At 36.6% G+C, this 27,031-nt stretch overlaps 1 long non-coding RNA gene across 2 annotated transcripts in view; it reads right to left on the reverse strand.

The window, feature by feature from the left end:
* Window positions 1-2,934: 2,934 nt before the first annotated feature.
* LOC111923470 (uncharacterized) overlaps window positions 2,935-27,031 on the reverse strand; it is a 282,819-nt gene continuing 258,722 nt past the window's right edge. Inside the window, exons 1-2 of one of the 2 annotated variants that reach the window (XR_015276743.1) lie at window positions 6,029-6,246; window positions 2,935-5,026 (exon numbers count right to left, since the gene is read on the reverse strand). This is a non-coding gene — a long non-coding RNA (uncharacterized LOC111923470). Of the gene's footprint in view, window positions 5,027-6,028; window positions 6,247-27,031 lie in introns of those variants that run through there. The other variant, XR_015276730.1, reaches the window with a different exon arrangement.

Raw genomic sequence — 27,031 nt, forward strand, 5'->3', positions numbered from 1 at the left:
AAATATTGCTGGTTTGTGTAATGCTAATGACAACTTGGAAAAAAAGATACCTTGGACCTTTTTGTCCAGATGTTGGGAAAAAAAAAAATTGCAAAATGCCATTTAAACTATTTTCCTTGTGATCCACTCAAGGGTGGGGCAAAAATCTCAGCATCCATTCAGTCTCACTTGCTCTAAAATGACTGGAATAAATCTCTGCAGCAGGACAGAGTTTGTTCATGAAGCTCTCTTTTTTGCTTTGTAGACTTATAAAGACAATGCTGTAGAAAGCATTTATAAGAAATGGGAAAGTATTATCCATGCTCCTGGTGTACCTCAGGAAAGCAGTACAAAAGGGAGCTTGTGTAAATATTCCACATTATAACTAAAAATATATTTTTAAAAATTATATGTGGTAAAGTCCAAAGTGGCAAGTTTGCTCAAATTAAACCCACTTGCCAGGTCTTGCAAAAATGAGTGTTCTGAAGAGTTGTTCTAGGAGCTTGTTACAAGAGTTTGTCATGCAGTATTTCCTCATTGTACTGAAAAACACAGAAAAAGTGAATAATATAAATTTAAACTAATATATAAATTCTTACTTTTACTTGACTCATTTTGATGTGCATTTAATTGTGCAGACCTGTGGCTCTCTTTGGGTGGAATTTTTCTCTTTGCAGAGCAGGAACACTTATGTTACAATTAAACCCCTATTTTCAGTGCCCAAGTGGGACTTTCATGTTTCATAAACCCTGTGTTGAAGTAATTTTCATGTTATTACTGTTTCACTATTTTATGCCTGAAGTAGGTTTTTGCCATGTTCTTGGCAAGTATTTATGTGAGTAACATGCCTTAAGGCAGCACATAATTTTCCAAATAGGCAAAGAGGGTAAAAGGAAGATATATGGATTTTCATGTGGCTATTGTTACTGTCCATCCTTGCTGTCTAGCTCTCTGTGACATGGCAGTTGTACAAAACATATTCTTCTAATGAAAAACACAGGTTGCATTTTCTTTTTTTTTTCTCTGAAGTCTAAGACCTCTCTTATGACCTTCTTCTGGGCCAGAACAAGAGCAGTTTAGTGAGCTTTAATGCACTGGAAAGATTAATCCAGAATTGCCTCTTCTGAATAATCTTTTGTGTTTCCTGCTGTTTTCTTTAAATACTTCCAGCTGCATAACTACTGTAATAGCTATCCTAATTTCCAACCAATAGCCAAGAAAACATGAAACTTCTCTCTGAGGCAGTTTGATTCTTAGTTTTCTATTTGACTTCAGTGGGAGCTAAACCATATGTTTAAGATTCTAGTAGAACATAAAGGTTTCTGATAACCACAGTGGTGTTACTTTATAATCCCTACTAAAATTTTCTGTCCTTTCCTGGCAAGTACCACAAATGAACATGATGTTTCTTACAAACTATTATGAGTTGTGCATGTATGACAAAAAAGAACAGAAAAGGCAACCTTTGGAAATGATAGTATAATTTTGTGTGCAAGAGCATGTCTCAGTTGCTGACAAGCTGAGCACCATATACTTGGCTCAGGAAGTGTGTACATATTGGAATTAAATTTATATTCTTAGTCATTAAGAAAGAGAATGAAAACAAAACAATCTCTCTGCTTTTTAGTGAGGCTGATACAATTGATACATCAGAATCAACAGCACTGAAAATAATGGTGTGAGGCTGTCCACATCATCACTCTGCAGACATTCCTTTTTCCCATTCCCCCACTGCTCACAGAAATTAATCTTGGTGGTTTATTCCTTGTGTCACATCTTCAGAAAGAAAATTTTGCAAAAAAATATTTCCCATTAGGTATGATTTTATAAGTTTATTTTTGTGGAGCTGGGGAGTACCAGTGAAAATTAGCAGCTCAGGAAAAAAAACCCCGAATTCTTAAGGACTGTTAAATTCTTAATACTGAGCTAAAATGAGAGTGACAGCTGTTGTTCATTGGCTTAGGTGTGCTGTACACCCAGACTCTTCTACCTGGGTCAAGGCTCTGATCAGGCTGCTTTTACTTTTCCTACCTTCTGGCCATTGTGCTTACTTGGACTCTAAATTTTCTGTGTACTAAGTGCTGTGCAGTGCATGGTGTGCACAGTGCAATGGGGTTTTCCTATTCCCATCCCATTCCTTTGCTGCTTTGGAGTCCTAAGCTCACAGGTGGCTATAGTAATTATGTACACCCAGCCTAGTAACTCTGGATTCTAAAAAGAGAAATAAATAAAAATGTATCCAGTATTTCACTGCTCAGTGTCTGAGGTATAAGGACTGCAGAGGGTAAAAAGAGAAGGAGAAGGCAATGAATACCACCAGAGATGACTAAGTTATGGATCTAGGTTCAGCTAAGCACCTACAGACAGTAACCTGACTTTCTTTGGGACACATCATCTGCTTTTACACTGGCCTACTTAGATGGCAATGCATTCCCCTGGGATACCCCTCCAGAAGTAGGTATGGTACATGTTATGAGTTTTATGGTACAGCACAGGCTTTGTAGCAGAGCCTGCACCCTGATGGTCCATGGTGAGACTGTAGACTGTATTTATACTGCTAAGTGCCCGTCCAATTTATGTTCCGTATCATAAGTCAGGAGAGACAATATGTCTGTTAGAAAACCCCCAAATAGCACAGGGAAGTGTTTGGAACAAATGAATGTCAAAGGACACCTCTGACTAGTGCAATACAGCCACAGTGAGTATTCCAAATAGCCCATTACAGCCCAGAATAGCTACCCTGGCTGTGTGGGTGTTATTGAATTCAATTCTTTTCAGTGTGTTTCCTTCAACTATAATATTGATCTTAAACTAATTACCTATTACTAAAGGTGACTGTAAATCCAAAGTTATGCATTTGGGAAGGGACTTAAACATGGTCAGGGAGTCATGCTTCATAATTGAGGCTTAATTAGAAACAGAATAAGGATGTCACAGGTCTAAAAATTTAAATGCTTTGTTACTGTCAAAAGCCTTTAATAATGTAAATAAGGAAAATTAAGTTGCTTTAAATTAGAAAAAAAAGATGTTAGAGTAAGATTTTACTGAAAGAAATTACAGTCTAAAGAGGTGACAGTAGACTTATCTCATTGGTTTTGGTTACTCTGAGTGACATGTGGGTTTCAGATTAGGTATTTCAAACTGATAAGCAATATAGATTGATGAGAAAGGAAGAGTAATCTCTGGTTGTACATTTAGGTCTTTCATAGGTCCTGTGTAGCTTTTGCTCGTGTTTTATTACAAAATGAATATGAAATACATGATGCTGTCCACGATGCCAGGAGCAAAATATCCAGGAAAAGACAGCAGAACACAATTAAATATTCCAAAAATCTATAGCCACGGCTCAGTATAGAAATGGACCCAGTTCTCCTCACAAAACAAACTAAACTCATCTAAAATAAATAATTAGTTGTACTAGATTTTGTTTTATAAAACTGCCTTCCTAGTGGCATTCCAATGAAGTGACAGACTGATTATCTCAGTAGCTCTTCTCTAGTAGAAAGAAGTGATGAGAGACAAATTTATTGAATACAGAGAGTTAAGAAGCCATGATGATGACCTCTCTGTGTATGTGCTGGCTTCATGGGGAAGGATGAAGTGGGTAATAATCCTGGAAATGCTGGTGTGTGATATTCCAGGTTTCTCAGTGCTCAATTAAAGGAGCCTTCCTTTTCTTTTGCTTTGGCAAGACACCTCTTACCTACCAGTGCCATACATTTGGGATGTGAGGTATTGAGTTCTTTACTGTAATATTATGGTTCACTAGAGCTTCTTGTGCAGCTGTGCAGAAGATATTTTTGGAAGAGCTGGACACCTAAGACCCCTTTAACAAGACCTCTCAGAGGAGCACTTCTCTCCTGGAGCTCAGGTTGTCAGGTGTCAGTGTGCACTGACAGCAGCTGAAAAAGGCACAATGCAGAGTAAGCAGAAATTACCATGATACTGTTGAAGCCATGATGTTTGACCCAAGCCTTTCAGTTAGATTAATTTATATCAATTCCCTGCAATAACTGAAAACTAATTTAAAGATGAATAGGAGTAATGATTAATGGCATTATTGCAGGCACTTTGAACTAAAAAAGGCCAAAATTAAAAGGCAATAATGATTCACAAGGCATGTTAGATGCTACATGAGACTCAGAAAAGATGTGGGTAAATGGTATGAAAAGTCACTCTGGACAGTTCCAGCTGGAGGAGATCTGAAGTCTTGTCACTGCCTGGTTTTGGGGCAGAGTATCATTCTTGGAGCAGGTGTCTTTCACACTGTTGTGATAACTGTAAAATCCATGACATTGGCTGTGTGAGATTTAAATTTACTCACAGTGCATCTGACCTGTGTACGTGAGAAAACAGAGTGCCCAGGACTCTCTTTTTTCTAACACCCTGCCCTGAGGGGCTGAGTCTCTGTTTGCAGGCTTTCTGTGGGTTTTAGAAAAAAAAGGCTAATCTGTATTAATGAAGTCAGTAAAACCTTTCTGTATTTTTGCTAGCAGCAAGTTGTTTCGGAGCTTTCTGGCTTCTGTGTCATCAATCATCAGAGCAACTTTGTTTAGTCTGCTTCCGGACCTTTTCTTGAACTATCCATCAGGGAGGCTTTGGAAGTAGAAAGACAGTGATTTTTTTTACAGAAGACCAGAAAATGGAGCAATAGGAAAAGCCAAGCCAACTTCTTTGTTTGATTTCTTTTGCAAAATGAGACAAAAGAAAGAAAGAGAAAAATATTGAGCAATTTAGACTAAGAGAGAAAATAGTCTGACACACTGCACATTTTCAATACATTTCAGTGGAAAAGAGGCTCTTTGCTGCTACCATTTTTCACAAAATATCCCTGTGTTCTTTGACATCAGTTTGGAATTTTTATGTTTATCCCTACTGAGCATAATGCACAGCATGAAATCAGCTAAGGAAATATAAGAAACTGCACTATATGAACTGAGTTTCTTCTGCCTTCTCTCTTGGTCTTAGCAGGTCTGTTTATGTTCATGGTTTTCCTTCCTCTCAAGATTTCAAGAATCTCCTGAGTTTCTTCTATCTGTGCCAGCTCCTAGAGAAGATGGAGAAATATGTAGCATAGAATGACATTGTATAGATAAACTACACAGTTAGAAAAATGAAAAGGAGTCCAGGAAAGAAGTGAATTTATAGAGACCTGTGTTCCAGTCTCTGCTTTGTTGGCCACTTCTTGGATCACCCATGTTTAGCTTACCTGCATCTGAATTTTATGAAAATATAGATGAAGAGTTCATCTCTACCTTTCAGAGATCTTCTGAGGTTAAACAAGAGCATGTGGAATTTTGTACTTTGAGAACAGGAGTTATATAAGTACTTTGGATAGGTGTATTAATCAGGTATCTCTGATTGCATCCCCTGAACAATCTATCTCACCAGGACTGCTCAGATATCAAGCAGCTTTCAGCAACCATCACAGTAAATACAAACTCCAAGTACTGTATAACTGTTGTCTTTGAGATGTTTTTGAGAAACAGACAATATGACCCAGCTTTATGGCCAAAATGTAACACTTTATTGCCCACAAAAATTTGATGGGCCCAACATGGGTCTTGATATTGCAACAATAAATAGCAACATTCTGCAACTCACAGATCCAAATCCAAGAAAATAGTACCACCTTATATTTTAATCAGGTGGGTGGATAGAAAATGTATCAGTATTTGTTGTGGTGTGCCATCCATGGCAAAAGGTGCCTACACAATTAGTTCCAAGCAAAATAGACTGGAGAACAATTCCCTATAATTAATAGAGAAAGGTCAGCAGAATTGCCTTCAAAAAGCACCCTTGTTTTGCTTTCATCCAGGAGGGTTCCTGTTTAGCCACCATCACCAGTATTTTCCCAGACTTTGTGTAATCAGGTGGGCTTAGTGCTACATTCAATTTGGTGAGCTCTGCATGTTTTGTTTACCTTTCAAAAAGAGACTTGTAATTTCTTTTCATTTGCATCCTATTGTACACAAGCACAGATGAAGCATACACAATATGCCATAATTAACAGAGAAAGTCTGAGGAAGACTGAATACATTTTTATTACCTGAATCCAGCCTGACTGCCTCTGGAGGGAGATTTGGGTAGTGGTGTGCCCTTTGGGAAAAACTTTTCTTTCATTAGCCTGATTGGTCACTGAAGGTCATTTTTTATTCCAATGAAATACAGCTGCAGGTGCCTTTTATCTGTTAATGCTGTTTATTCTTGTTAATGCTGAAAATTCCTGGGTGACTGCTTTGAGTGTTTGGTGTTTATCTTTGATACCTAAAGCAATGATAAATAATTGTTTATGTCCAATGTGCATAAACAGGACAGGATGTCTTCTCTCACCGAATACATCCAACATAAATTTCCATGCTGAAAATGTCTCTTTTCCATCTATTTCCTTAATATGAACTAGTCAAATTCATTAACCAAACCTTGCCATTTTAGAAGCCTTTTTATGTAACGTAAGTCCCTGTTGTATATTTTCCAGAGGTTTCTCATGCAAATTAAGTCACTCTGCTTTGAACTGCTGGCTAAATATTATAGTGGGATTTTGGAGACATATACTGAGGTCTTCAGATTCAGTTACTGAAAATAGCAATTTCACCTGTAACTGCTTTTATGCTGTTATCTGCAATGTTAAAAAAATTTATACCACTAAAATTTTCCAAGGAGTTTTGCAAAAAATGTGCAAGATATTCATAGATATAAAGAATTTCTGTTCTTTGTCTTTTGAAAGATTTACCTAGTGCTTTTCTGGCTCATGGTTCCACAGGGAATTCCTCCTTAGCAGAATTTTCTATTACAGGTCTTGACCAGATAGATAAACATAATAGAATTGTGATTGTTATGCAGCATTAGAAGAGCACCTATACTATATTGAAACATAAAGATCACATAATCTTAAATCCATTCAGCAGTGTACAGACTGGTTAAATATTTTTCAGGCTATCAGATACACCCTATAACTGGAAATAACTTCGCTGCACCCACTATTGTGTAGATAAATCATTCACACCACGTTCTGAAACTCTCTTTAGGAGATATTTACAAAAATGAAAATGCAGTGAATTTATATGTCATTTCAAAACTAATAACTAGATAACTGGCACTGCAGTGTATGCAGCTTCAGATTATTCAAATAAATAGGAAAATGTTATTCTCTGTGGGCTAAGACTTATTATTTCTGTGAACAAACACTGTTAATTTTTATTCCCTGCACTTTATAGATTCATAAACTGGGATTATATTCTGCAGTCAGTAAAGATATCACTTCATAAATTTTATTGTAGAAGTTAAGGAAAAAGACATCAGGAGTATTTGAAGGAAATGTTTTCATAACGAAATTTGAAATTTTCTTTCACTGAAAAACCCTATTATTCAGCTTGTGTAAAAGCCTCAAAACTGTAACTTTTCATAGGAAAACCTAATTTTTGACAAAAATGAGAAGACACAAAGACTCTGTATTATGCAGAAGACATCAGCCTGGATGTGGAAGACATTCTTAATGACCATGAGATTAATCATGAGGGAATTAAATATGTTCTTCAAGACATTCAGTTAAGCACAAAGTCTGACAGGCTTTTGCTATTCTGCTCATTATGCTTTGTAATTTAAGTGAATAACTCTGAAAGAGATGGTTTTCTTCATCTTGAAAAGGAATAGACACATGGCAAATGTTGAAGTGTTACAAAACAAAAATATGAGCAACTACTTCTATTTTGCTTCAGTGGCTTGAAGGGAATTGGCAAAATATTTTCAAATACTGGTTCATTACTCAATGTGATAGATTCGATATCTTTCTTAGGGATAAAAGGAGAATTCTAGTTGAGAAGATTCTGTACCAGTACATAAAATCAGTTAATAATAAGTTCTTTGATTAAAAGCACACTATTACTTTCCTAACTGTGGGTGAATAAATGAGCAAAGGAAGGAGATAAGGGAACACTGTTTCACAGCCTTCCAAATTAAGCTGATCAGATTGCAAGAGCTGCTGTACTGTGTACTCCAGCCCTTCTTGCTCACTGGACTGTCTCTAGATGAAGCAGCAGCTCTTGTGTATTTAGTTTTGACTGGGCTTTGGATTCTGTCTGCTTCAATGGCGATCCGGCATGATTGTGGCATTCCACTTGTCCATAATTATTTTCCTGAACTATGGCCTAAGGTTATGTCATAAGAAATAGAGTGTGTGTGTGGGCATACCACCACAAAAAAGCAAAATTGTTCTCTCTGAACTGTTTTCTAATTTGGTCTCTTTGGTGCTAACTAAAACCAATAAAGGTGTCACTTCAGCACCAGCTATATCTTTATGCCTAGGAAGGTAATTGAAAATGTCTTGACATGTTGAACTTCATCAGCTGAAAACACTGCCTCCTTAAATATTGGTCTACTTCAAGAAATGGCTGTTTAAATGTCACTTTCAAATGAAAGACTCTCTTCCTGTATACTTTCAAGTCATAAGAGACGGCAATAAGTCAAGTGCTGTTTATTTCAGTTAGTGTTGCAGAGACAATGCAGCCAGGAAAAGAGAGTGCAGATTCATTTTTCTTCCTGTGCATTGTGAAAAAAGCTTTGTATTTTGCTGCAGGTGGATGCAACAGCATGAACCCTACCAAGTGCCAGACTGTCTAAGGACTTCATTCATGCTACAGAACATTTGTTAGGTGAAGGGGAAGAGGAATTACCTTACAGCTTTGAAACTGTATGTAGTAATCCTGCATAATGAGAAATGTTGAAAGGCAACTTTATATAGTAATCCAATAGAGGAACAGAACCTTTGAAGTATTAGTTAAAAATCCTGAGTTCTGATAATATACAGACACGTGATATAAAGGGGTCTTGTAGCAATAATTCAAATGAATTCTACTAGCATAAATAACAAAAAAAACTTTCTGCAATCAAATGTGACAGGATTAATTTGCCATTCACTGGAATTTAATGCAAAAATATAAAAATGGGTGTAAAAATTTGCAACTCTACCCCATAGTTGTAAAGCAGAACCTTAAGCAATTGATCAATCTGTACTTCATGTCAGTTTGTACAATGGCCCAGAGTATTTTTGACAAGTTTCCATACAATTTTTGAGTTCTTATTTTGGGTTGGTGGCTAAATGTGGCAGGCTTAAATCTATCCAAAAGCTAACTAGCTACACTTCTGTAATTAAATAAAACTAAGAATAATTTCTAATTGACATTTTGAGTATTAAGTGCACAACAAATATATTGGTGGCATTCAGGCTAGAAAGGCTTCAAACTTTGAAATACAAACTCTGCCAAGGAGCAGCCACAATAGTGGGAGTGGGAACATGGTTAATGTTTTAGCCATCTTTTGTTCAGCTGATCATGTTTCATTCTGATTACAAGAGATAATGGAAAATGCTGCATCTTTTTGTGGAGGTTCCTTTTTAATTTAAAAGGACATAAAGGAATTTTCTTCTGTTTTGTTGTACAGACAATTAATTTCTGTAATTAGGTAATTTCTTCAAGGAGAAATCAAATTAAATCTGCCCATACAAGGAATTCAAAAAATTATGATTCCAAAAGTATCACACGACTCCATGATAGCTGTATCAGATTCTCACCATCAAAATAGTCTCGGAGTATAGAAGACTAACCTGTGATTGAAATGGTACCTGGAAAATAGAGACCCTCTGCGTGCTGACATTTTCAATATGTTCCAGCAGTTACCACCCATCCTATCTAAATGTTTTGTTTTGAGTATCTTTAACCCCACTGAACATAGTTAAGCTAAAACAGGGCTAAGGGAAATCTCACATTTATCCTTTTTAGCCAGTCAAAAAATTTTGAAAGGCCCAGGGCTGCACAGTGATATACTATACATTAAGGTTAAGGTATGTACAGGCTCTAAGTTATATTTTTAGTGCAGATACCTCCAGGCAGGGAGGATGTTCTTCCTCTTAAACTGTATGGCCTGAAATTATTGTGCTCTTGATAACTGTTGCTTATTTTATGTTACTGAATTTCTGGCTCTTTCTAACTGAATTAGGATAAAGATTCATCCAGGAACCCTTTTTATTTTCTATTTTCTGACATCTTAAGGCATTCTTTTTCAAGTATTTCAATTTTTGTCTAAAAGACTTTATGATACTATATTAAGCAAGGCTGAAATTCCAGAGAATTTTTGTTTTACTTTAAATACATGACTAAACCTTACTGACCTCAAGAGCTGAAATGGAGGTTCACCATTTGAATTGAAATAGAGATACACCAGGAACATAAATGCAGAAGACATACTGTGTAAATGAAGTCCAAACTTCAGAAGAAACTGAAACCATGAAACTAACAAAAATAATTGAATAAGAGTGGAAATGAGTTGCCAAGATTTGTACATGTGATATAATCACATTTTGTATAGCAACAGAGGGGAGAAGTGCTGCATAAGAAGCCAAATTTATTTCCACAAAGGGCAGAAGATAAAACTGACAACTTCAATATTCACCTTTAAGGTGAATATTGTAAAAGGTGAACATTAATCTAAGAAAAACCTTTTGTGAAATATATATATATATATATTTTAAATATAATTTCTGGATTTTGGTTGGATTTTAAAAATTGCATAGAAGAATCAATACCAATTTCATCCTTCCACCCTAAGGCAGAATCACCTATACCTGCTTTTCTCTTGATGCTTTCTGAGCCCAGTCTTAGTGGCCTACAATGACAAAGTTACCACACTTCTCCAACTCAGTGTTTCAGGGATTCACTTCCCTTTAGTGTTTAGAAAGTCTTTGATAATGACTAACCTGGACTTTGTGCAATTTAAGTCCATTACTTCTTGTTTATCCATGAAGAACAGATTATTACCAGCTTCTTGGAAGAGCTTTTAAAGCATTTGAAGTCTGCTCATCAAGTCTTCTTTTTTCAGAACCAAACATTCTGTATTTAGGAGACTGAAATGGATTAGTACTAAAATCAACCATCAAAATTAATAATCCACTGAAAGCCTAGAAAGCTGTTTATAAAGCTACCTCATGTCATAAAAAGGACTGATTACAAGCTATTTAGAATAAATTCTTTTGATGTTTTGCCTGGCATGAGAGTCTGTCAGGCATGTTCAAATTAAATGTCTTTATCATGGAGAATTTTTTACTCTTTAAACCTAAAACTTTTTCTCCTAAAACATATCTGGATTGAACAGAAAGAAGAAACTACATGGAGCCATGCCTTAAGAGTGAATTGTATAATATTATTAGCTCAGGGAGTATCACACTGAGGTCAAGGCCCTTCTCGTGCATGATTTGGGATATGAGGTTTAGCACTGCAGGTGAACATCCTAAGCTTTTGCTGATTCTGATGAGGAGGGCCTTAATGCAGGTCCCAAGTGAAGAGGGATCCTGAAAAGATGCAATCAAACCACCATAGAGACAAATTGCAAAAATCTGAGGGCTTGGGTTTTTTAACAGGTTAAGGACTGACTAGCTGCACATAATAAGAGTTTCTTTCTTTATTGAAAAACTTGATTTGTTTTAAGAGAGATTTAATTTGCTGTGATATTTCTAGGAAAACATAACCCCCAAATAGTAAAAACAAGGAAATAACCGTAATAGTGTCTTGTTTGTTATAAGACTAGACTCACAGCTCCATTCTCTGATAAGAAATTTCATTAAATGCTCAGAATTTGCTGAAACACTAAATTAAAACATTTCTGCCAGATTATGAATCACTCATAGCAATGGAATCAAGAGGCATTAAAGGATATGCAGGTGGTAAGTTTTTGTTTGCTAAATCTCTTCTCCCACTACTGATACGATGCTGCCCTAAAGCAATCATCTTTCCTTCTATTCCTTGCTTTCTTCTTAGTTGTCTTTTGCAGTCTCACTCTATTTTCAGACAGATCTTTTTAAGTAACACTGGTGCTAAAGAACAGCAAGTGTTATATACACATCCTCCAGAAGAGAAACTTGGCAGAGGTTTTTTTTGACAGAGGAGCTCAAAAATAAACACTTGTGTGTAAATGACTCATGGATTTACAGTACTCCTAACTTTTGATTTTGTTCTTAGTTTCTGTTGCATTCAGGACAAGGTTCTGGCACTCCTAGATCTTGTGTGCAGCAGCCTTGATCCACATGTAGGGAAAGGAGAATTGATGGCTTGTGCATCTCCTGGGAAGACATGGACTTTGCAAGACATTTAATTGCTAACTGATTCAGCCGATGAAAAATCTCTGAATCCACTGCATCTTTTACTGATTCTCATTGGCTTTTTTGTCAAAACAAGAAGGATGAAATGTGTAAGACAGAAATAATGGCTTCATGTTGAATAATCTTCCAAACTCAGAGCACAGATGTGTGAGAGAACAGGCAGATTCTGTTTTGCCGAAGCTGTGGCAAGACAGGAGTTGCATTATACTGCACATAAAAGAGTGCATATACACAGCATTAAAAAAGTTACAAAAATTAGCAGTGGAATACAATATTCTGAGTCACTTAATATCCTAATTTTCATACTGTAGACAGAAAAAGAACAACCTTATGTGTTAACTATTTCAGACTTTGCTGAGAAGCCCAGGAGTCCATTAGCTGGAGGAGATTTGAGGTTTGAGTGCTTAATTAGTTTACCTGAGGACTGAATTAGATGCTATAGCAGGTGTTTGTAGCAATTTTTTTTTCAAAAACTACCAGGATTGTAATAAATTCCCTTTGAAAAAAGTACCTAAATAACTGTTTTGTACCATCACAGCTTGTTGTTTTCATCATTCTGTGCATTTTTGCTTGCAGAGGGGTAACTTGTGGATGTATGCTATGTCTGTGGATAATAGTATTCTTATTTGCACGTCACTCGAGGACAGCTGAGACATCATAATTCAAGAATTAACTGTATCAAACACTGTTATTTTTTGATTAAAAGCTAATGAAGAATTTTGAAAAATACAGAGGTGATTTAGATTTTCTCACTGTCCACATTATGAGAGAGTGAGGGGTTAAAGTACAACAGTTCCTGCCTCAGTGCTTGAAGGTGAATAGACATTTCACAGCCAGCCATATTCACAGGCATTTTGTAAGAATTAAAATTCTGATTCACTGCTGAAATCATTCTTCTTCGAATACAAGATTTTTGAGTCATCCTTTAGTTGTGACAATTATTTAGTTGCTTTGCCTGTGAGAGTTTTCTTTCCTATCTTACATTATATAATGAAACTGGTGCAAACCAAACAGTACTTTCCAAGCTAAAACAAACCACCACAAGAAGTGGAGCCATTTATTGATACTTTTTTTTTCACTCTACTCTGGATCCTAATTAGAATTAATCTCTGTATCAGAATTACTTTATGATTTAGATTCCCCACTTCAAGGTGGAAAAAAATTCTACTTTTCATTTTGAAAGATATAACATATTCCTCATTTTTATAATTCATTTGTGATCTCAGTTACAGTCTGTATATAGACATAAATTGAAATACACATATAAAAAAATCTTGGCACTAAATCAATGTGCCATCTGCATTGTAAACTGAAGCGTATGTTAAAAACAGCAGCACAACAAAACAGTCTTATATCAAAGTCACAGGGAATATGAACAAGAGACAAGACATAAAGGAGAAGATTCACCTGTCATTTGCCATGACAGAAAAAGAGGGCCATGATTTTTTATGAGGTGCTTATACAAGGTAGACTGTCTGCTTTAAAATCTGACTCTTCAGGAAAAACAAAATCTTTGTCATTACAAATCACTACTCTAAAACAGCTGGTCTGTATTATACCATGCCTCCAGCAATGACCTTTGTTGGACTGGAAAACTAAACAAGCAACCTTGTAGCCTTGTCAATTCTGCACCATGCTACACATGAGTCCACAAGGACTTTTTTCCCTGCAAGAAACAGCTGATGCACTGCTGACGGTTGCTGCTGTTACTCTACTGCCTCAAAAATGAGCACCATTTTACCAATTCCATTGTGTAAATTCTTATGAGGACCTAACCAGCCTGGTTTATGGGTAGTTTTCACATATAATTGCTTTTTTCTTCTTCTGTTTGCATGTTGAAACACTTGTTTTGAGTGGGTTTTTTGACTGATAAGACATCTGATTTGACTCAGGTTCTGGATAATTTTGTCTTCATTTTATTATAAGAAAATGAAATATTGAATGGATGGATACTGCACACTTGAAACCATCTTTTTAACCTTTGTTTTGTTGTTTCATGGAAATGAGAGACAAAAAGAGGAAGTACTGTAGTTCAAAACTGACTAAAGAGCCCAGTGCAAAAGCAATCAGAACAGGACAGTTCACACTGACTGTGGCTGAATTTGGCTCTACAATATTTTTAGGCTATTTTCCCACACATTTTTAGGAGCTGTGTGTTTGTTCCTGAGTTCTTGTCTTTTAATGCTGCATGAATTGTACTATTCAAAGTCATTGCCGTTTGATTTGATGAGAAAAACAATACAGCAGCTAAGATTCCATTTAGGAGTCCTTTTTTTACTGCACCTGTTTGCTGTTAGCCTCAAGTGGAAGGCCTCAAAAGTATCATAAACAGGGGGTTTCTATTCTTCCTGAAAGAGCCCTTCTTTTCTTAGCTGGTGGGAAGAGTAAGTTGAGTGGTATGCCATTGAAAGCATAGTCTGAGTGAATAAAATGGAGTCTTGCAACAGCAGAGTGAAGTATTCTTTCTTCTTTTTCTCCATCTGTTAAAAAAGCTAGTGCAGAGCTCAAGCCTCTGTGGATGTCTCTGCAATTGAAGTACAAGTTGCTGAGTGCAGTTCTGCACTTGACATTGGAGCAGCAATAATAACACCCAGTGGAAGAGCAGATTGTTGCCACTGGCTGCCATCCTTTCTCAGAGATTTTGTCACAAATTATATGACTTGCTTTTAAAGAGTTCTTTTCTTCCAATGAAACTCCATTCTGTTGAAGTATACAAGATACATTGTGTAAGTGCATTAATCAACTTTCCAACTCTACAAGAGATATATCACTTGTAAATGAAGACCAGAGAGCAAAGGCAATAAAGGTTATGCATTCCTCTTCAGGCTCAATTTATAGCAAGGTCCCCACTGAAAATGCTGTGCCATGCTGTGCTTTCTTTTTCCCAAAATAAAACACTAATATAATGAGTGAAGCCATTCCAAATGAATTCTTTTGTGGCACAACCTCTTTGTCTTATGGAAAATAAGAGGATTTATATTGATAGACTTATGTGCATTAAGATTAATTACTTTTTTGGGCGTAACCCTCTATACTCTGACTCTTGCTGAATATAAGCAAAAAATAACAGGCCAAGTAAAATAAATGGTTGTATTTATACAAAATCCTTCAGTGATTTATGGGTCTTGGCTCTGACTGGGAGCTGTCATCACTACAAGTACTTGTGTTAAAGAGAAGCAATATAAACTGTTGGGTCTGATCTAAGACTTTAAAGGTAATAAACAGGTTTCTGGGTAGGTTGCCAAACCCCTAGAAATGAACTTTAGTTAGATCTTCCAGGGGTGAAAAAATGAAAAGAGACTGGAAAATGATAGCGAATTCTGTGTTTGCAGAGATACAGTAGAGATGAACCACAAAGAGAAAGGGACTTATAATGTTTTCATGTTTTGTATTCTCTAAAGATCTTTGAGTACAAATCACAGAGAACACAGCTGTTCTCTACAGTTGTGACTTGAGACTTTACCAAACAGGATATGTGTGTATCATTGTGTTATACAGACCTCCTGTTAGGAAATAGAACCTTTGCTGAGAAAAACTGCAGAGAAACCTGGAATAAGTTCTTGAAGCAGTCATGGCTTATTTTAAGTGGGATTTTTACATCACACACTGAGAGAAATATAAAATTTTTGAGGGACTTCCACATAATTTTTTTTTTCCTTCTGCACATGCATTTCTTTGCATACTTAGTGAAAACAAAAGAATCACACCCCTCTGCATCTAAGATCTTGTTCTTGGTATTTAAGCAACGAATTAAATGGACTAACTGCCCTCTCCCTCAGCCCCCACAAAATAATGAATGTTGGAAGACTTTGGAAAATGAACAGAATATCAAAGCTAGGTCTCAGAAAATCAGAATTAAGAGTGAAATAGGATTAGAATGTAATGTTGTTTCTCAGTTGTGCTCTTTTTCCCACCTCTATCCCCGCTACAAGATTTCTATTTATTGCCTTGTCCAATGTTCCAGAAAAAGATCATGTTTTAAAGTCATAAACAGATATCTCCATTTGCTCTTTCTCAAGCTTGCCTGAACCTTTTTGGCATCCTCCCTTCATTTGCTTTCTGTGGGGAGCATGCATAAATTTTTAAAAAAATTTTATTGCAACACCACTAGACACTTCATGTAAAGTGAGCTAAATAAACAGCACTCTTTTACAGCATCTCAAGGAAGATTGATTTTTGCAGACCTTGTTTTCAGAAGTTTTGGGTTTAACTTCCATTTAATGGAAGAAAATACACTCTTACTAGATGCAACAGTTGTACAGAAACTTGTCAAAAGTTGCTGAAAACATATGGCAGCATCTGCAGAAAGTTTGAAATGAGAAGTCTGGGTGCGAAGTACTGCAACGGTTCCAAGTTACCAGTGATAATGCTTTAAATATTTAAAGTATTGTGACAAATTCAAAGCTGCATGTAAATATTTTATGAATGCTGTGGCTTAACAGGATTGTTGTGGTGTTTACTTCATGCATCTACAGAGCATGTTTGTCAGGAAATTGGCTCTGTAAACAGTGTATATTACAATCCTTATATTCATTTCTTAGAAACAGTCCAGGATATTGCAGCTCCATCAGTCTATACATGAACTTGTGACATTCTTGCAGGCTGACTCACTTGGTTTAGCCAGAATCAGGAAACAGAGCAGAGAACAGAAAACTTGGATTAAAATAAGAAGAGAATACTTCGGGAAAAAAGAAAGGCTAAAGTGCAAGTTTGTGGGTGTAGACTGGAGCCCAGACTAAGAGAAAAGAAAGACCTGGAACTTGGAAATTATTTAATGTAATATAGACATTTACAGTGTCAGTATCTGTAGGGAAAATAGTTGCATTTCTTTCCGCATAGTCCATGGAGAGTTACAGGCAGTTTTGGATTAAAATAAATATCACTAATCCTAGATTTCTCCTTTTATTTGAAACGGTGTCCTGATAATAAAACATTCCTGGATACATTATCTCAGACACAAACTATGTGGATGCTCATATCTCAATAACTGAATATCATTTATACATAGTTATAGTTTTATATAACTTTTACTCTACCTTCTTCCTATTGTTAAGCTTAAACCATATTTTGTTTCAAAGATATTTTTTAGATTGCTGAATCTGCCATTTCTCACAATTCTCAAAGGAAAGATCCTCAGATACTAATTATGGTCAGGCCTGCTGAGTGATTAAGGCTTGTAATCAGGCACTTGGAATAAGATTAAGCAAATTGCAGATTTCTTGCTGGGAGAGGTGAATACGTCAGAAGCAGCACATCATGATCCAGAGTAACAAATAAGAAAGACACCAAAGAATCAACTTGCTCTGCAGCTATGACAAGTATTTAACTATTTCCTTTCCCACTGACCTCCTGCATATATCTGCATTAATTCATAAAATAGATTAATAATTTAGATGGGAAGCTACTGCTGGGTACCATCAGCCCCGGCTCAAAGATATGCCAGCCTGGAGCAGGCTGTTAAGGGCTTTTATCAGTTTCATCCTGAACATTTCTAGGGAAGAAGATTCCACATCAGGTAAATTGTTGTAATATTTTATTACCCTTATGGTGAATAAAAAAAAAAGTCCTTATGTCTAATCAGAGTTTTCATTTTAGCAGCTTTGTTGTCATTCATCAAGTCACCATTGATGTCACCTGTGTCAGTCTGTTCTTTAATCTTTGCCCATAACCTTGTGTATCCTAACTTCCCAGACAAATCTTGAAATCAACCAGCTGCATGGCCCAAAATGCATATTTTCTTCCTTTCTGAAGACCTTCTACTTATTCAGTGCAGCACTCCTGTGGCACAGGTTACCCCACCACATCTGTTCCTTCCAAATGAGCTCACAGATCTGCAGCAGTACATGGACTTCTCATTCTCTACCACTTTTCATGGCTCTATTTCTTCCATCATTTTTTCATATAGAGTTGTAGACAAACTACATATAAGCCTAATGGGATTTGAAAACTCTCAGATATGTCTTCTGATTCAAAATGAGATCCCTGCAAGAGCTAACAGTGTTTCGTGACTGCTATGTTGAAATAGATCAATATACAAGCTTCCTCCTTCTTTTATCAAGTATCTGACCTTCTGATTACAAGGATTACTTCTCTGGAAAGAAGTTATTTTATCCTCCATGTTGTCAGTGTACAGCATAACTGATCAGAACAATATTTATTTTTCTTTCTGCTTGATGATCCTTGTGTATTATATGAAACTAACAAATGTCATCACCAAATTAGGCAAAATGGGTAGAGCTGTGCCTGCATCTCCTTTCTTCTATGTGTAGATCCATCTCATTGAAACTGCAGTATGTCTGTGACAGGCTTCAGTTTGGGAGAAAACAAGAGTCTCCTGAAAATATGTTCCCCCTCCTATTAGGCAGGGAGGGTAGACATCTCCTCCAGAGGAACTGCTGTTTCTCCTCTCTCTGTTAACTTTGGGAATGAATCATCAGCAAACACTGGTACTGAAATTTGGACAGACTGACTGCAATGTTTTATAAAGTCTGACAGATATTTGACATTACAGAGATGTAATATAATTATTATATGACTTCAGGCAACCAAGGGTTTGTATCTCTATATCTCATAAAACAGTTGCTTTCCTGTTCATTTCTTAAAAGCAGCATGACAAAAGTGCCAGCACAGGAATGTGAGAACCACTATGTGAAGTAGCAGACCAATGCCATTTAGCTTTTCTTTTTACTCCAAAGCAAGGCAATATTCATCTGGTTTTGTTGCCTTTGAGGAGGCATCAAGTAATTCTAGATCAAAACTAGAGGGTACAAAAAAATGCCCTTTCACTTTGCAGACATATGTGACTTTTAATACTTTTCACAAAAAGTCACAACCCAAAATTATATCTCTTGTTATGCTTTTAACTGGAACATTGTTCCTAGGAATTTGCTTGCAATGAAGTAAAATAAATGAGATGATAGGAAAAGATACATTCATATTTCTCTCTCACATGGAAAATGAGACCAACCCTTGAGATTCCAGACAGGTAATACCTGCAGAAACTGGAAGTGTTTAAGCAGTCCTAAGCTCTAGAAATTTTTTGAGGGTTTTTTCTTCCTGGGTTCACCAATTACTTTTTTCCAACTTTTTCTTCTTCTTTTATTCTTTTTATTTTTTCTGGCTGTGTTGTTCTTCTTTTTCATCTTGTTTATTGTAGATGGATCAAGATACACAAAAGCCAGAAGGAATCAATAGGAGTTGAAGAGAGATCTAAGTGCTGAGACCAGAGTAAATAAAACTTAAGGCTGATATCCAAAAATCTTTCAGAACAGGTTGTCTAATGGAAATATTATCTCATTGTTTCTATACCTCTCATCATCTATTATGAATCTGTTACACATTGTGAAAAACTTAAGGTGCAGATCATGAAACTTAGGCTTTCTGTCCAGCAAAGCACAAGCCTGGAATTTGAGCGTGTCCTTTTAATGTTAATAGAGGACAAGAAATTTTGTTATCCACTTTCATTATGGTTCTTTGGGTTTAGGAAATAATGACATGAGGAACTGGAAGAAAAAAAATCAAACTTTCTCCCTAAAATACATTTAACTGCAGAGGGAGGTTGATGTATTCTCTTTTCTGATATGACTTATTCTAGGCTTTTACTTGTGTAAATTAAGAATGAAATGGCTAGAAAAATGCATTGGGGTTTTTTTTGTGTTTGTTTTTGGGATGGTTTTTATTTTTTCCCTGCTGTTTTTCAAATGTCTGCCTAATTGAGCACAGCTGTGCAGTGGTGCAAAACTAACCAGGAAATGAGCATTTTGATAATTTCACATTTCTAAAGCACCTCTTAAACATCTCATGTGAGAAAAGCAGACGCAGTACCTTTAGAGATCAACAATATTGAACCAGATTTGTCATACTGAGCTGTCTCCTGCAGGCACTTTAAAAAACCATCCACTTTCAAGACAAATTCGTAAAGGTTCCCTCAGCTGTAACTGTCTTGTAACATAAACAAAATGTGTGCAGAATAGAGACAAACTTTTCCATGCTGCTCCAAGAATGAATTGTCTTTTCACTAGTCTACTGCTAATGAAGGGTTCATATTTTTTACTTCATAACAATCATCCCTGCATCAGTTTTCCATTTTGGACTGTGACCAGTGGAAAAGTGTATAGGTCTATGAAATACTCTGAGGTAATTAATTAGGAGTTGGTTTTTGTCATCATCCTGTTTGTGACTTCAAGCTTGATCTTTGCATGTTAAAGGGCTGATTTATCCCTGAACCATATCCTCAGAAGATTTAATATAGTCTGACTAAATGCACTGATACAAGTTTGCCGGGTCATTTCTTTCTATAATAAAAAATTAATTTAGAAAATGCTTTTCTTTGTAATTCAGATTCAAATCTAGGAAGATGGACATCAGTTCCAGAATGTGAGTTTTCAACAGTGTCAGAAATCTCACCCAAAGAGCTTGTTTGGGCCCAAGCTTTGTTTTCTTGATTCTTGACTAAACCTTAGGCCTGACCTGACCCCTACCTGGTCAATGACAAGAATATTCTTGCCTTTAAATTTGATCTTGATTTGAACAAACTCCTCCAAACATCTCAATTCACTCCATCCAAAATTTGTAGTTCAGTAGTGATTCTCTCATGCCACTAATCTTCCAGAGCACTGTCAAAGAATGCAGGCTGTGGAATACAAAAACACCTCTTCTTGTTTTCATTGAGGTGAAATGTGTCCTTTGTCATTCTGGTTTTCCTTTTCCTTGAGCACAGTCAGAGATCACTAGTGAATTTTGAATGCTGTCAGGCTTCCATACCCTGACTTCTGTGGAGATTTAAATCACAGTATGCCTTTCACTAACCCATTATAATTACATCTATCTTATTTACTTTGATTGAAGTTGTACCAATAAAAATTGGCTTTGTGCACTGGTTTTGAGAGTTATAGAGAGAAATCAGGCCAAGAGTTTTACTTTAGTTACCCACTGACACAAACATTGCTCTGGGTAGGCCACTAAATGCATTGCTACCTTATTAGTCTGTGTATTCCAAAACAAATAGAGCTCCAGAATTTGAATGTGCTTTTCAGTGCATATCATCTAAGAAGGAAGAAAAATGTCATTGGTGTGGAAAACAATGTTCTTTCGGTACAGCATGTTTTAGCTTACATTGTAGTATGCCAAACTACACTCAATTTTTAAATAGTGTTCATGCTTTATTTGTTTTATTTCTGGTTAAGTGGCCTGAATAATGTATTTTTTTCTTTTATTTTGATTAGAAAGAGTACATTGCCATTATAGAAAGGCTTGGATTTTGAAGCCTTTCAGTTATTTGGACTTGACTGGCATGACTCTAACAGTAATTTAAAGTAGTATTAAGAGTTTGGAGATAACTGTGATTATCACCTTCCTGGGGTGGCTTGGAGACACTCATTTATGCTTTCACTCAAAAGTAAAAAGGCTGGGTTAAAAGTAGCCTGTTAATGGAAAGTAAACTCTTATAATAATTTTTCCCATGTAAGACACAGAGTGTTAGGAGTGTCATGATAGTGATTTAGAAATGTTTTCTTTTTCAATTATCCTCATTCTTCTTCTTTTTTCTTTAATTTTTCCTCAGTCTTATTTCTGAGACCCAAAACAAACAAATTAAGATTCATAAAGAAATAAAACTATGGTAGAATTTAAATTTAAAAAAAAAATGCCTTTCTAATGTGGATCCTTTCCAAGAAAAAACAGGTTTCTTGGAAAACAATTTTTCTTGTTTTTAATGAAACTGATTTTCTTATGAGAAAAAATTATGTTACATATTCTGTTACATACAGCTAAAAATCAAAATACAAACTTTGATTACTGTTAGAACTTCAATATTAAGATTTTATTTTTCAGTTAATGAAACAGCACAAAATTCTAAACCAATGCATCCATATTTGGCCCAATGACCCATCAAACTCGCTGAGACTGTTAGGCTTTTCATGATGATCATATTTAGACTCTAGACTGATCTGGGCAATAACTTCCCTTGTTGCCTGACCTTGTTAGCAGCATTTATTGCCTGAGTAGCAACTCAGAGAAGCCTTTTCTGGATATTTCAAGACTCATAAGATGTTTCAAATTTAATTAACAAATTTAATTAATATACAGTGATCTAATCTTGTGCGTGGGATACCTTTGAAGTTTGTTGCCTGGACTTGAGAGAGGTCCCCTTCAGAGAGATTATGGGGCCAGGAAAACAATTGCAACTATAGAAGTGTCTCAGTATTTCTCAAGGCCAAATCCAAATTAATTATTAACTTTTTAATACAGTTTGTTTTTCTGCTGTGAATAGTTTATATTGCAGACTGTCAGTCATATCCCATGATGCTCATACAGTCTAAAGAATAGGAAACATACTTGTTCAAGATTTTGATTTGGAGACTGTTGTTCTTTTTTTAGGTACATAAATTTTTTCATCAATTTTAAACAACACTTTCCCTCAAATATGCCCCTCCTTCATCTACTGCACATTGATCTGCTACAATAAAGGTTTCTCACAATTTAAACTTTTGAGAGCTTTGTACTCTCTAGTATCTACCAGACTGAAAAAAGGAGTGGGATAATAAAATGAAATTTAAAAGTAACTTTATTTTTTATTTTGGACAATGAAATAGGAAGTTGTGGAGTTACAAGATATTTCTTAGAACAGAAAATTCAGATTAAGAAATTATTTTTAATTATTAGAGATTTTGTGCTTATAGCTGTGAAATAATTAAATCAAAGGAGGGGTAGCAGTCAAATTAATACAGCTTAATATTATTGTAGCACTTCAAAGCTCTTAGAAAAATAAATTACTTGAGTTCAGAGTGTAACTCTCAAGAAATTATTTCCTCAGCATGTACAGCCTTTTCTTTCTGCTCTGACTACTCATAGACAACTTTTAGCAGTCTTAATGCATATATTACTCCTGTTCTTGTAATAAATTTTTATCAATAGTATAGAAGTACATCTTTATATCAGATAGCCTGTAACAGAAATCAGTGATGTTGATGGTGGAGTGGTGCCTCTTCCCTATGACTAATAACCACAGGCAGCCTTTGAGGAAATCATTACAGTTTTGTATCCATGATGAAAATATTCCAAATAAGGGAAGATGGGGTGGGGGAAGAGGGGGAAGGGGGGGGAGTAATTTTTCTTTTTATGAGAAGGTTTTATTTCTGGTTCATGTATTTTCCATCTCATTCTGTTCTTTCCTTTGTTGTGAGCTTTCACAAGCAGTAATTCTGATTTGTGTGCCTCTAAGTGGCCAGGAGATATGGGGTTTTTTTTTGTCAATTCATGCTGAGTTATTTGATGGTGTTTTGGATAGATGGTTCAAGATTAATGCACAGAGGCATTAATTTGCTGTTTTGGCAGTAGTCATTCTGCCTGGACTCACAGACAACCACATGTCTGTCCACCCCCGCACTCTTTTCTTTCTGGTTCAGTCTGAGATATCATCCATATGATTTCACAGACATGACTAGAGCACTTCCCTGATTTTGTTTTCTAATGTCAGCTAGAAAATCTGCTAGCAGCCTCATAAAAACTGCAGCTTTGTGGCTCTCCCAGGCCAGCCTGCCATCAGGACTGAAGGAGCAGCACACAATCACTGTCTCTCCAGAGCAGTTGTGGTGATACAGCAGAATGGATGCCCGAGCACTGAAATGCCTTCATTAGGCCTCCTTGAGCTTTCAGGGAATTTGCAGGCTCAGCACAAACTCCATAAAATCAGAAGTGGAACAGGGAGGGAGAGGCTAAGGGAGGTGAAAAAAAGCTAGCTGCAGAACTTGCAAATCTAAGTGATGAATGAGTCCTTGCAATAATTCTTATAGATCTAAGTGAATGGCCTCTTTGGTGCTGCAAATGTGACAGCATTGCTGACAAACAGAGGAATTAATCACAGGGAAGACAATGTTTATGGAGATCTGTACTAAGAAGCAAAGTCAATAATTATTTAGGTGATTCTTTTGGGCTCACCTGCCTTTAACTCATGCTAATTTCAGTTTGCCTTCCTATAGTAAGAAAGAACAGAAATGCCAGAATTGATGTATTTCTGATTAAGTGATTGGCCCAAGGTCACACGAAGATTGAAAAGCAAATACATTACCAGAAGCATCAGATGTCTGGGTTTTGCCACACAAGTTAAACTATCTAGTTTCTCAGTAAAGAGTAAGGCTGCTAAATTAAGCCCAGCACTGTTCTTTAAATAGTTTATTCTCACATGTTTTTTCAGAGTTAGCAATTCATGACATAAAGGTTTTAATAATACAATTGAGTTTGTGTGGCCAGGTTTTAGAATCAGGGGGATTACATGGGTGGCTTCTGTGAGAAGCTGCCAGAAGTAAACCCAATGTCCAGCACAGTCAGTTCCAGCCAGCTCCAGGATGGACTGGCCAAGATGGGAGTGCAGAGATCAGCCTGCAGCCCATGGAGACCCACACTGCAGCAGGGGGGTGCCTGAAAGGAGGCTGTGACCATATAGGAGGCCCATGCTGGAGCAGGCTCCTGCAGGTACCTGAGGTCCAAGGACAGAGGAGCCCACACTGGAGCAGGTTTCCTGGTAGAACTTGTGATCCCATGGGGGACCCACCCTGGAGCAGGCTGTGCCCAAAGGCCAGCACCCCATGGAAGAGTGACCCATGCTGGAGCAGTTCATGGAGAGCTGTTGCTTGTGGGATGGACTCACACTGGAGAAGTTCATGAATAACTATCTCCTATGGGAGGGACCCCGTGCCAGAAAAGGGGAAAGACTCCTCTCCCTGAGCAGCAGGAAGAACGTGTGGTAAACTGATCATAACCCTACTCCCTTGTCTTCCTGCCTTGAAGGAGGGGAAGAGGTAGAACAGAGGAGGAGGAAGGGATGATGGGCAGGTGCTTTTTTACTTCTCATTTCCTCCTCTGATTTTGTTAGAAATAAATTAAATTAATATCCCAGAGTTTAATCTGTTTTGCTGGTGATAGTACTTGGTGAGTGATCTCTCATGGTCCTTCTCTCAACCCATGAACCTTTCACTATATTTTCTCTTCCCTGCCCAGCTTCAGAGGGAAATTTGTGGCATTTGTGTGTATCTGGCATCCCACTACACACTCACTATGGAAAGGACTGTGAAAATCCCAAGATGGAGCAAAACCAACCTCAGCATTGGTCAGAGTTACATGAAGGAGCAGCATGAGGTATCATGGTGTAAATGGAATGTGGGTATAACAGGGAAATGTGAAGAAGATATTAGAGATTTGGTTTTCTTAAGGATAGATGAATCAGTAATTTAAGGCATTGCTGTGTAAAGTTCAAAACTTTGACATGATTTATAAACAAGGCTAAGGGTGAGAATTCACTGAATGTCTTCCAATTAAACATACTCCTCTTTTTATTGAAGACTTGGGTAGCAAAAGTTAATCTTAAAAACAAACTTGATTTTATCTTTGATTTCTGACAAAATGCAAAAAATCCAGGTTTTTTTATCCATGTTACAACAGTAGTAACATTTACAGTCAAAACTACCTAACTTTTATAGAATAGTAATTGTTAACAGCACAGTTAAAATTGTTAGGTAAGCACAATTCCTGATTCCTTTGAGGATGTAATCCCTACCCTTTTTTATGGGATGTTACATTCACCCCACCAATGTTCTCCTGGGCTCTGAGACTAATGCTTACAGTGTGATCTGCCCTCAGAAGAAGGAGGATGAGGACAAAGGAGAGAGGATTTCTGGGGAGTTGTCAATGTCCTGCATTGTCTGGGAAGAGCATGATATAGATAGTGAGGATTGCTTCCTCTGCACTCCAGCTCTGATATTTTTATACACTGGCACACTGTGCTCTTCTCTCCATTTATCCTCAGATGCTGTTACAGATGAATTTACTGGTATGCGTTAGACACTTGTTCTTTATTCTCCTTGTTATGCTTAAAACCCATTTAACATTAACAATATTCCGAGGTTTCAGTCTTTTGATGATTAATAATTGAGAACTGATTAATTATTTACCGTGCCAGGGCCTCTGAATTTGTACCGTTCCCACATTTGCAAGGACTCTGCCCTCATCCTATTCCTACACTCCTCTACAACAAAATCATTATTCTAAGGCCACAGTTACTTCTTTGTGCACTGAATAACTGCTGCTGGTTATCACTGATTAGTTACAAAAATATATCAGAGCAGCTGTAGAAGTGGACAGTTACTGAAGGACACAATCATAAAAAGCTTAACTAAAGTTAACAAAAATAGGTATCAGTTGCCTAGTAGCTAGAAAATTGCTGTTAGCAAAACAAGCTGAAACAAAGATCCAGTCAGGCCAAGACAAATGAAGCCTGGCAAGTCCTACTTCTGAGGCTTTGCAGTGTTAATATAAAGTCATGGTAATGGTGCTGTTTGGGTCACAAGACTACAACACCTGATCATGTAAGTAAGCACAGACACAAACATACCCACCAAACCATACCTCAGCTTCATGTATTTCTTGCATTTGCACTTCAAATGCAAGAAGTACACGAAGCTTTCTCTTATTCCATGCTGCCAGTTGACTGCACTCTGCAAACAAAGTCCAAGGATGTTCATAGAATTTTTAGTTGGAGAAAATTACAAAAATCTGGGGTTGTCACACATGTTCAGATTGAAATGGAAAAACTAAAAAAAAAAAGACAAACCCACATTTGTGAGCCTCTAGCAGGTATTATGTTGACCTGCAAACCTTAAATCTGCTGCAAATCTTAAATTAAACTATTTGAGAATTTTTATCAAATGATCTTCTATCATTTTTCCCCCAAGAGAAAAAAGTAGTTATTTTCTGGTACATCTAAAATAAAACTCTGATTCTCATAGTAATGAGGTTGAATAGATATGCAATTATGTTTTTTAAGAGGAAAAATTAAACCTCATCTTAAATTTTTAATGTCTATGGATTACATTGGAAATAGCAAAAAAAAATGGTCAAAATTTGGGCCTA

The sequence above is a fragment of the Cyanistes caeruleus genome, chromosome 1, assembly GCF_971803275.1.
Source record: "Cyanistes caeruleus chromosome 1, bCyaCae1.hap1.1, whole genome shotgun sequence".
Taxonomy (NCBI): Eukaryota; Metazoa; Chordata; class Aves; order Passeriformes; family Paridae; genus Cyanistes; species Cyanistes caeruleus.